Source organism: Capsicum annuum, chromosome 8, assembly GCF_002878395.1.
Source record: "Capsicum annuum cultivar UCD-10X-F1 chromosome 8, UCD10Xv1.1, whole genome shotgun sequence".
NCBI lineage: Eukaryota > Viridiplantae > Streptophyta > Magnoliopsida > Solanales > Solanaceae > Capsicum > Capsicum annuum.
In genome coordinates, this window is record NC_061118.1 from 72,719,133 (window position 1) to 72,731,361 (window position 12,229).

Here is a 12,229-nt window from a genome sequence, read left to right on the forward strand (position 1 = left end):
CGTATAAACGTTAAACTATTCCTGATAAACTATACTCTGAAGGCCTTGCTTTTCAAAAATGCTACTCTTAACTTTTGCTAGCCTCTATAGCCATCACTCTGCAACTTCCACTCTTATGAGCATATGCATCCATACTTCTTATCACAAGGGGGGAGCGTATCAGCGTATAAAAAATACAAACTCCTCTTTTTAATTTCTAATACAAAGACACTGAATTCTTTCTAGGATATCTGTTCAGGAACACTAATCATAACTTCCTCTAACCCCCAAAATCACCAACTTATGTCTAACATTATTATGTGCATGGACATCTCTCGCTTCCTAACACTTATCACTCTATCTTCAACTCCTTAGAATAGTCCCACTACACCTCCAACCACAAAACTGGCAACTTAACAAAATTTGTAAAACCATACCCAAGGCTCACATTGCATACCTATATTTTCTCAATTTAATTCTAATGAACACCATACAAAAGCTCACCAGACTTCTCCATACTACAAGATTCTAGAATGAAATCTAGGTACACGTAACACTCATACACATCACGCCTTATCTAACAACATGATACCTCAGGGTTCAATGTATTCTTATATACCCACGCTCTTATCTGCTTAATGACTCAACTACAATTCATCGTCCTAACACCAATGTTATGTACATAAATATTGCAATTACTACTTAAAATTTCATAAATTATTAACCTAGGCTCTATTACAAATTATATCAAACCTACTAATTCATTCCCATAAGACATACATCATTAATCTTAAGCTACTATTTTTACCACCACATTCCACATTAAAGTTCCATCCTATTGTCTAACATCAATCATGTAACACTGATGAGGCATGCCACATATTATACTATCTCATCAAATAAAAGTATCAACCTAAGTCTACTACTTTATTTAACTATGACCCATAAGTTCATCTTCTCCACAACACTACTACTATACCTCAAAATCTGCTACATACCCTGCCACATGTAATACTAGTTTACAACAACTAAAGAAAAGAGAATCAAGGGGGCAAAGTCACATAATAGGGATAGTCGATCTTAATCTTATATTATAACACATTACAATCTTATCAACATATTCCACTCCTCACATCATATTTACTTACCCACGCGTACATTACCACGACCATCAAAATTCCATGTACAGTAATGAATTTCTACCTATAACTTATTGCCTAATATACCCCTTTTCCATTCACAACCTAGAAACAATTTCTACAACCACCATAACTATCCATTCTGAGATCCTTCCCTATTAAGTAAATAATACTCGTAGCCAGCCACTTCCTTCATATACTATCATACAATCTACAATTATTGCTAACACATTAGTCTAACACTATAAAATGACAAACTATCTCTCAATCAATGGTTACACAATTAAACTAACTTCTTTATGCAAAATCACCACCCTTATTCCAACTTCTAAGCATATAACTACATATCACTAACTTCTAAACCATCTTATAGCTTACAAGTTATGACACTTTATCACATACTACCATTTTAGTGGAAGTAATGTTCCAACACTCTACCATACATCATTACCCTTAAGCATGACATCTGCAACAAGGGTTTTATAGAAGAGGAATGACTACACTCAATACCTCAGGCTCAAATACATGACTGATGTAGATAGAGGTATAAGCTTAAATCAATAAACTTTATAGCACTCATGGACTCCTCTCAAGTCTTTGTACAATTTTATAATCATTTATGACTTAATAAGAAGGGACACATTATTTACTCTAATATTTTTTACTTGAATCGACTCGACAATGAGACATAGTTAATAAAATCAGAGTAAAGAGAGAATTTGGATAATTTCAAAATGGATATCATAATGGCACGATCTAGAACATGAAGAAAAGTGAAACATTCCTAAATGCCTAGTAGCTTCTTCCATAGAAGTGTGGCACACTACACACCCATAAAAAGGACTCTACCCGATGTAATCTCACAGACACCCTGGGACCATAAATCATGCTCTAATATCAAATTTGTCATAACTCGAATAGAGGCCTTGACTGTGACAAAAATCTTAAACTAGGAAGGCTCGGGCCCCTTCTTTATCTAGAAATCATTCACTATAATCATATAATTTATAGAAATGCAGAAAGATAAGATAACGAAGACATGGTCCATCTCATAAGTAACTGTATAATTCAAAAGTAAGTACTCAATAGTCATACTACATGGCACTAGTCTATGAAATCTCTAACAACATGAATACCAACATCTGTATAAAAATTGGGACAAGGCCCCCGTAGAATATAAAATAGAAAGAACAAAGAAAATCTTAAAATCAGGCCTTCCAAAATAGGTAAGGCTCACCAACTGCAACTTTTGACACACACAGGTCTACTGCTGAACGGGACCATGGGAATGTGCCTCAGATCCTAAGATATAAGGGGTCAATACATCTATATTGGTACGTAGATCAATAAAAAATAAAGTATTTATATATAACATAAGTGAGAGAAATTCATAAAATATTTTATGTATGATTTATGAAAACACATGGGCATACTTTAATGACTTTGAAATATTTCTTTGAAATCATGACTCACTCTTTGTCTTACTTCTGAGCTAGGTGGTACAACCTATAAGTTTGATATTCCACGGGCTATATGAAATCCGCCATTGACCCGGCGGGTAAGAATCCAACACTAGTTTGTTGAAAGGGTTAGAGTGTCTGTATCTGATGCGCCATAGGTCATTAGGCCAGCTTATAATCCCTCTGGGGAATATAATAACCCATATCGGCAAAGCATGATTTCAGGTAGTGAGTTTTCTAAACTCGTGCCTTCTTCGGGTAACCATCTAACATCTCTTAAGCCATTTTTAACCTTTTCTGAACATGTGTCTTTCAAAATTCAAATTCTAAAAATTTAATGAAAATCTGACTTCTATTTTGTTCTATGTTTGTTATGATATTGTCTGATTTTTGTATCGTCATATCAAGACTTGCAAGTCATATCTCTAAGACATAAAATATCAAGTTCCAGTCTCTTCACTTAAAATATAAAGTTTGGACCACCATATCATTCAAATAGTTTAAGAGAATTCATATTTCAAAACATATGTCAAATTATGCAAAGACTCTTTTTTTTTTTAGTATTTCAATGAATATGTGGTGGTCAAGAATTTTGTAACAAACCATGCAATCTCTTTGAATCACAACTTTTCATTTATATTAGCAAGAACCACCCTCTCTTCAGTAATATCCAAAATCAAGGCTAAGAAAATAGTAAAGACATTTGAATCATGCTTCTCAATATGCAATTGAATAATTCATAGCATATGAAAATAAAAGATTTTACAACAAGAAAGGGATTTTAATTGTTTATGCTCTCAATTCAACATTAGAACTTAAAAATGCATACATACATATATATATGAGTACAAATCTAATTTAGGAGAAGGCCTCAAGATCAAAACATTATCATAAAAAAGATTTCACAATGCACAATTGTAAAGGTAAATTCAAAACCCTTGCGAATTCATGATTTCTCAACATTTAAACATTATCAAAATTATTTCACCACACCGATGTAGTTTAGGAAAAGCTACGTACCTTAGATTTAAAGAGTAGAACTTGAATATTGATTTGTTTCTTAGAAATCTTATACTTAAGGACGGATTCTTGATCTTTGATGGAAACCCTAATTCTTTTGTTCTTAGAGTGGAGAGGATCTGAGATGTTTTAAAACTGATAAAGGATGGATTATAATGTGTTTTGGATGATTTAAATCATGTAGGAGAAATTTGGGGTGGGAAAAATACCAAAATGCACTTTTGAATTAAAATAGAAAATTTTGAATTTCAAGGGTGATGAACTTGGTTGATAGGCCGTCAACCAGGCGATGACCTATCACACCAAGTCGTCACTCAGAAGCTGATTTTATGAGTTATTGGACTTGGGTGACGACTTGGGATGATAGGTTATTACTTAGGTTATGACCTATCAACTCAGGTTGTTACTTAGAAGATAAAAATAATGGCTCATTGGTTTGGGGTGCTGACTTGGCAGATAGGTCTTCACTTATGTGATGGCCTATCAACTCAGGTCGTCACTTTGTTGATAGACAAATATGCTGAAGTAAAATAAGCATAACTTTTTGTTCCGATATCGGATTAAGGTGAAACTAAATATGTTGGGAACAAGACTCAATGAACTTTCATTTGATATATGGTATGCCTTCTAAATAGTTATATACAAGAAGTTATGGTCTATTGAACCTGACCCAAGTTGAGACATTCACCAAAACTTAATTGTTAAAAGAGTTTTCAACTCGTCGTTAAGTTAGGGAATTTTTGTGACCTCAATTCATATTCAAAGGTATTCACATGCTATAGGATTGATCATCACACATTTATTAAGAAATAATCATTGGGTTTTGATCTACATTCATAGAAAATATGGTTCATACTTTAGCCCAAAAGTGTGAGGTGTTACATGAATAAGCCCATATTCACCTTTTATAATTTTCAGATTTTAGGGGATCCAATCCCAACATTAGTTGGTCCAACCAAGTTACCATTAGAACAAACAACATTAAAAGCTCAGGAGGAATTTTTGAATTCTTCAATATATATTTTATACTTAATATGCACATCTTTTTGGATGTTGCAATAGTTCATGTCAACTTATGAGGTTTTATATTAGTAAACTCCAAGTTTACCAAGACATGTACTTTTTTTATTTAGTAAATTTCAGATTTACTATTATATGAATAGATTTCAGATTTACCACTTGAAATGTAGATTTCAGAATCAGTCCTCTCAATTATTCTACCTCTTTTGGAGGTGAATTGTGGTACCATCACAATCAAATGCATGTTTATATTGATGAGCTTTACTAAATATCATCACATTCACCCTAGGGAATGGATCTATGCTTATAACAATTAAAATCCTCATTCCCATGAATGAAATATAATCGTTTCTTAAGCCTATCAAATTGATAGCTTATAACCTCTTTCAAGATATTGCTATTACAAGAACAAATCGAGGCATACGTATGATGTAGAGAATTTTCCTCTAACATTTCTTATGCGTGTGAAAATTCATCAATTTTGTTGATCATTATCATATTGTCCTTTCACGCTTAGATTCATACATTCAATCGGTTTGTCTTCTTTCAGACATATTATGCACTACTACCACATTCACTTCAGGGAATGGAATATATTTAATTAGACAAATTTCATATCTTTTCACCAAAGACATTATTTTACTTTAGCCATCATTATATCATAAATATGATGCATTGAGATTCAAACTCAACGTCTTCATATAGAGGCGTCTTAGGTAATAAATCGATGGGACTTAAACCAAGCATATTATCATCCCTTTTGATAATCTTATTCTTGAGGAATAAATTTAAAACATAAATGATTACAAACCAATTAATTTTCCTCAAATTTAATAATAATTATATCAATAGTAGCAAAAGACAAATAACCATGAAATTACATTTAAATTTATAATTTCACCTTGTTTGGTAGAGTCTCGTGCTGATAAGGTGTTACGAAATATAAAGCAAAGAAGAAAAAGAATAGAGAGAGAAGAGGAATATAAAGAAAAGAAGAAAAAGAATAGAGAGAGAAGAGGGGAGACTTTTTTATTTCTCATGAGGGATTATTGAGGGATAAATTACAATGAATGAAAACCCCTTTATTTATAGGGAAAAACTAACTTTGAAGTTTGTAACTTTTTCATAAATAGGCATACACAATATATAAAAAAGTAGGTATTCACTATATATGATAAAGTAGACATTCACTATATATAGTATAGTTATAACAACGATGAAATTGTTGAGAATTTTTGTGATGTATGAAGGACTAATTATTTTTGTTGTTAAATTTTTCATATGTAGTGATTTAATTTATGAAATAACTTTTGTATTCATTTTTCTTTGATGTTTTAAGTAATATATAAATTATTTAAGTAATATATCACCATTTAATTTTTTTTCAATGTATTTATGTATATAAATATTGATTAAAAATTTAAGAATACGTACTTTCTAATTAAATAAAAAAATTTAATTAAAAATATTATAATAGATATTTAAAATAATTTTTTTCTATAAATTGATTTTAGTAATAAAAGTCTATTGAAAAATGTACTTTTTGATCATTTGACTCAAGAAACATTTCTTGAAAAAGATTATCCAAATATAATTTAATTATCAAAAGTAATTTTCGATGAATTTACCAGATACAAACTCCTTTTATTTAAAAACACTTTTCTGAAAAGCCATTTTATAAAAATGTTTCTCAAATAAGCAATTTTGTAACAACAATACCAAATGGGCCTAAAACAAAGTCCTCATATGTTTATCCTTGCCTAGATGTATGGAAAGGATGTCCAAAAATATTATAATGTCCAAAAATATTATAAGTGTTCCTATTATATTAGTGATGGACTACATATTTTTAATATATCAACGTGCCACACCCTTGTTGCGGCAGATATGGGATATGGGACGCTTGTATAATGGAAGCGTACTGGAATTTTCCATTCACTTTTATCCAACCTCCATGGCATGCCATTATTCCAGAGGATAAGTGGAGTGGCACACCATTATCATGCATGCTCACTGGAAATTGCCATTATGTTTTATCCCACCAATATTCCACACCCTTATTGTAGAAGTTAAGGTCTTCGGCACACTGGTATGTTAATTTCCGTATTTCTAACTCAATGTGTACTCTTCCTTTTTTGTCCTTAATCCCATGCTTTACAACTTTTGTTCCATACTCTTCATTCTCAACATATTGCTCTAAATGCTTTCCATGATCCATCCACTTCAAGTTTATGCTCAAATTACGTTCATTTAAACCATGTTCAAGCCCTGAAACACGAATCATATCCATTAGCTTGATAATGTAAATTTAACTCAAACATAAGACATTTTTGCAAGATTTAACTCATACAAAATATACATACATGGGTCACTTGCAGAAGTGAATTGACAAGAACCTCCCACACACAAACAAAATAAAACACAAGATCATATAAGATGCATGCTTGGTATACATAAACTAATTTACTAGAAAAGTGAGCAAAGCCCTAAATTTTAATTATTCTTAGTGCATCAATCCAATAAGAAAATTGTATCACTCCACTAAGTAACAAAACAAGAAAGGCCATGCTACCAAAGCATTAGAAATAAAGCACAAATAGGAAATCAAAGAAAACAAATCATTTTAACATATTGTTCTTGGAATGTCACACGAATAATTAAACCTTGTTTTAGAAAAATGGGAAAGAAGAAGGGCAAAGACATCTAATATAAAAGAAAGAACACTAGATTAAAGAGAAAATGAAAGGAGATGGGCAAAATAAGTCATGAGTTCCAAAGTCAAACATAAAAAAGTTTAAAATAAAAGATCATTAATAAGGAAAAAAAGAAAAAAATGTTGGAGTTAGACCCTTTAACCCACAAGACAAATCTTTGAAGAGGCAATTAAATATTTATTTGAATTAATCTATCAATCATCTATCCTCTCATTGGCTATTCATGAGAGACTATGAGTGAAAGGGTACTTTTGGATTCATCAAGTTTTACTGCCTTACACTATATATGAAATCATTCATTTCTATTGATACTACGAGTTAAGAGAATATTATTCAGTTATCTGCTTCTTTCAACATAAATCAAAACAACTAGAGAATGAACTCAAAAATGATTAGGAAATTCTTGTATATTACATAAAAATAGTAACAAATCTAATATATAACAAAATCCAGAAATAATCACAACTAGCATGACCATGATATCAAGAAAGAAAGAAGGGAAAAAATAGATGAAACAAAACACATAACCAAATACTCCATAATAATTATGAGATTCCACACTATTATGAGCAAAAGAAAACCAAAACTACAAAGAAGAACACATATCCAAGAATAGCATGAGAAACCCATCGAGAAATAAAAGAAAGAACACGTAAAATAAGAGTCAAGAAAACATAACCAGACCACTCCTATACCATTCTTAGATTATACTAACATCTACACTCCAAATTAGTAAAAGTAGAATAACCAGTCCTAGGTACTACAATAACAAAAACCACACCCACAATCAAAAGTAGGTTCCAACTATCAATAAGATATAAGTAAAACATACCTAAGTGTCAAAGTAATAACAACAAGATAGAATCACAAAAATTAAGGATTTTACCTCTTTTAGACCAACAAATGGGACTTCAAGCTTTCATAGAAATTCTTTACCACCATCAGGAAAACCCAACTCATTTTTGACCAAAAATTTCAAGCGACTAAGACTCTTAAAAGAATTCATACTAGAAACCCTGTCGAAATGCTTTACTTTGGAGAATCTTGAAATTCAATTCCTTCAATTTGTGCAATGTGGGTTGAGGGCTTTTCTAGAATTTTGCTTGAGAGATTTAAGATTTGGGATAGGGGTATGGTTTAAAACTCACCAATTGCACTAATTTGAACAAATGTGGATAAATAAATTTAATTGGGAATTTAAAAAAATAAAAAATCCCCTCTTACACCAATCAAATTAGAACAATGATGTAGTTTGTTAGTACAAAATTTATGAAATTTCTAGAATAATGGATTAGAAAAGTGATAATACCATGTACGTTACCACCTAGACCTTCTATAACCTATAAGAAATTGACAGAGAACAAAGTGGGATGGCCTTAGGTTGAAAAAGAAGAAGAAGAGCAGTTCAAAGTAGTGTTGGGTTGGGTCAGTTGGTTAGGCATGGGCTTGGGTTGGTCATTGAGTTTTAGTTTTTTTTAAAAAAATTATAAGAGGTGCTCAAGGCTTATTGTATAAAGAAATTTTAGTTTTAAGTGACCCGATCCATAGAAATAAATACACAAAAACAATTTACTATGCCTAAATTAGGAAATTAACAAACAAAACTTAGAAGGATCTTAAAACATCCTGGGTTTCGACCCTTAGAAAATTATATAGATTTTTAGTGTTGAGACAACATACGACCTGTGGGTACCAGTTCATAGTGGAGTATGAGTTATATGCCTTGGTCATATGCTAACTAGTGAAGGTTGGAGGGATAGATTGGTCTATGGAATGGGTACAACTTGGGTAGGTATGAGTCGTATTGTGGTTGACGAGTCGTATGGTTTAGGTTTTTCCTTTACTTAATCTAAGACTTAATAAAATAAATTGGATCTGAGTATGAGTGGCTCACCATGGGTCATGAGCTAGGGTACGAGTCATATCCTCAACTCGTATGATGGATAATATTTAAAATTTTTTTGATTTTATTTTATCAAGGATATGGTTTAGGGGTACTAATCGTATGGTTGGATACAACTTGGTTAGTTAATGTTGTATGGTGGATAGTGTTGGGTCTAAGAGGGAGGTGTAGTGTACTAGTTGTGGGTATAACTCGTATTGATGGTAGACTATTATGGGAGAGTTGTAGGCTCTAATGGGATTTTATGCAGTTTAAGTTAGGAGTAATCTGGATATTTCCCCTTATAACTCCAAGGGACATCAGGACTTATATCACACTTGGGATATAATTTATCCTATTATTCTATTCTTCAATACTTAGAAACTCCCTCTACTTCTCTCTAAAGATCTTGGGTAAAAGAAGGCTAGGGTTTCATTTAAAGGAGCAATTCGAGGCTTATTTTTGTGATTTCTGTCTATCATCTTCTAATCTAAGGAAAGTTACTCCACACTTATTGTTAGTTTCAACTGACGGTATGCTTTATACAATGTTTTCATGGCATGGTTATTGTATGGTTTTAGATATTTCAAATATGTGTTGGAGTTTTTGTATTAAATGTTTGGTTATGGTTCTCCCATGTTTTAATTATGTTTTAACATGCTTTAATAGTGGTTTTGAAAATTGGTTATATGAGAATGATTAACTGGTAATTGGAATCAGTTTTGGAAACTCTATGCCCCCAATATGTTTGCTGAAATGACTTTAATAATACTTTTACTATATTTGGATATTTAATGGAACTATTGTATGGTATTGTTTTGTAATAGAACCCTAAATGATATAAATAGTCTAAATGATTTGGAATGGTTAAATGGTATGGGTTGGTGGTTAGGGTTTTGGTTAATTAAACATATTTGTGGGGTACACGGGATTCCCCTTGTGAAAATACAATAACGAAACACTTCTGGGGTACATGGAAATACTCAAAGCTAACATGATAATGTAATCTATGGATACATGGGAATCCCTTTACATAAAAAGGTTTGCTCAGGACGCTGCTTGGAAGCCATAGTCAGCATGAAGATACCACTATTCATAACCTTGGTTGATAATAATGGTATAATGGTTTTGTTGGATAGAAATGGTTTTATTGGGAAATAATTTCTAGATATGATAGCTAAACTTGAAGGTGCAAGTTCAATGGAAGGGTAATGAAAACTCATGTTTTCCAATATGAGAGGTGTAATGCCCCAAACCTGGTACTCAAAATACCACACAATGCTCATGACCCCGAAGGGCCACAAGCTACCCATGACTGATATCTATATTGAGCATTGCATAACATACTATATAAATGCAGAAAAGGATGAAAGGCCATAAGGTTCAAATATCTAATAAAACATAACATCTGGAAATATGGTATCGCCATACCAAAACTGAAATAACAGTCTTAACATGCTAGTCTGAAAGCCACTAAACTGTTTAAAAACTGTAGAGTTGATGGGACTTGTCCCCAACTAACTCCAGACTACTGAAATAATAAGGTAATAAAATAATCATTATATCCTCGAATAATGAGGACTCACTACTAATCTGGCTGCTAAACTTTTAATCTACTAAGGATGCTCTAGAGCTCGTGCTTCTAAACCTATGGTATAAAATACCATAGCGCAAATGCGTCAGTACGATTGAATGTACTGGTATGCAAGTGAGGTAAGCTGAATAGAAGGGGTCTATATGCATGAATGATACTAACTGACTGAATAACATGAATGTGAAAATACATGCATGAATATATGAACTGTAACTGAGATCATGACATTACTAAATCTGAATATTGATAACATAAGTTTTGTATAATTGATATACTATTATTTGAATGACTATGTCTGACAGTCCTAACTTTGGTAGAACTAGCTGTGTTCCGTACTGAACTGGGTGACTATATTTGAGAGTCCTAAATTCTGTAGAACTATCTAAGTTCTATTACTGATACCTGAGAATGAAACTCTGGGAAGTAGTCATTTAACTGATATGCTCCTAATAAGCTATTTTAGCTGAGTTGGGGTCCAATTTATAACCCTAATTGGAAAGGTGTCAATACCACGCCACTGGAAAGGACAAGTTGTGAGTGACCCTCATCTAACAAATACTCTAATAAGAATGGTAGGACCCTCATCTAATAGGTTAAGCCACCTTATCTACCCTTATCTAGAAGATTTGATGTCTAAACCTACGCTGGCTATATAGTTCTGGAGTGCAAGGATTGCTTCTAACAATCACACCCTCTACTCATAGGTGAGTCACCATCCTTGGGCTCACTCAGAGCTGAATCATACTCTCATCTGATTAGACGCTGAATTAATTTTATTGAATTAACTAGACTGAGTTCACTGAGTTTCATTGACTGGCAGAATATCACTGAGATCTGATAATTGAATGAGATTACATATATTACTGAGATTACTGAGTTTTACTGAGACATGAGACTGACTAAATTCTACTGAACATAGATTGACTGAGAGTATTTTGAAAACTGACACTAGCTCTAGGCAATAGATTAATTATTGGGTACAATGTAATACCCTACACTTTTCATAGCTAATTTCATCTAAAAAATGCCTAGTATTAGCTTCTAAATTGAATGATGGTTATTCCATGATGAATTTTTAAGATTTTCTCTTTTTGTCATGTGGGAAATTCAATAAGCTTTCCATCGATACAAGATTCTCCCAAATCCGATAACCGGGTCAGAAGTTACGACTATTTCAAGTTCCCATCGTAAAACAATGCCATATTAGTTAGTGGCGCACCGCACCACAAGAGGAAATCGCATTTGGAAAATTCCAGTAGGGGTACGCAATTATTGCGTGTCGTGCTAGGGCCCAAGTTCAGAATTGTCCTTTTTCAGTGTCTTAGCGAGATTTTCTCCGCATTGCGCCAAAGTTCCAGGTCATAAAGGAATGGGCAACGCGATGGCTCCGCGTTGCACCATCCCTCAGTTTCTCAATTTTC